The sequence below is a fragment of the Gossypium hirsutum genome, chromosome D02 (assembly GCF_007990345.1).
Source record: "Gossypium hirsutum isolate 1008001.06 chromosome D02, Gossypium_hirsutum_v2.1, whole genome shotgun sequence".
Lineage (NCBI taxonomy): Eukaryota > Viridiplantae > Streptophyta > Magnoliopsida > Malvales > Malvaceae > Gossypium > Gossypium hirsutum.
In genome coordinates this window covers 55,931,332-55,932,064 of record NC_053438.1, presented here as the reverse complement: position 1 = coordinate 55,932,064, position 733 = coordinate 55,931,332, and the positions used below count along the sequence as shown (strand labels likewise).

The window sequence follows — 733 nt, the reverse complement described above, 5'->3', positions numbered from 1 at the left end:
GGGCCAATTCAATGGAATTCTGATTGAGGATCCTCACCTTCACCTCAGATTGTTTATGGAGGTGAGTGAGTCATTCAAGTTAGCTAGAGTACTCGAAGAAGCACTAAGATCAAAGTTGTTCCCATATCCGGTAAGAGATAGAGCTTGAGCCTGATTGAACTCGTTGCAATTAGATTGCATTACCACATGGCAAGAGTTAGCAGAACGATTCCTTATGAAGTACTTCCCACTTAGCAAGAATGCTAAGTTGCGGAATGAGATCACTTCCTTACAGCAGATGGATGATGAGTCCTTGTATGAGGCGTGGGAAAGATTTAAAGAACTATTACTAAGATGCCTTCATCTTGGAATCCCGCATTGCATCCAATTAGAGACGTTCTATAACGGTGTCAATGCTAACACAAGAATGGTAGTAGATGCTTCTACCAATGGTGTTGTCCTTTCTAAGTCTTATACTGAGGCTTATGAAATTATGAAGAGAATTGCTAGTAACAATTACCAGTGGCCAACTATCGTGTGTGAATATAATATGTGACTGTGGAAGTGTACACATCGAATCAAGTAATAATGTAGTAAGTAAGATTGTCTTCTTAGGGATCGGATATGATTAGTTCGGTTAAGATATTACTATAAACTATATGAATCAAGCTGTGGCAAAACAGAATAACAAGTTGTAAAGGAATAATCACGTATGCAATATTAAAATCAAATAACTAACTTAAAATGTTGTGGC

General features: G+C 37.8%; 1 non-coding gene across 1 annotated transcript; it reads right to left on the bottom strand.

Annotated features, from left to right (window-relative positions):
* Positions 1-245: 245 nt before the first annotated feature.
* Positions 246-351, bottom strand: LOC121215085 (small nucleolar RNA R71). Its single transcript, XR_005910817.1, has one exon. It is a non-coding gene; the product is annotated as a small nucleolar RNA R71 (small nucleolar RNA).
* Positions 352-733: the final 382 nt, after the last annotated feature.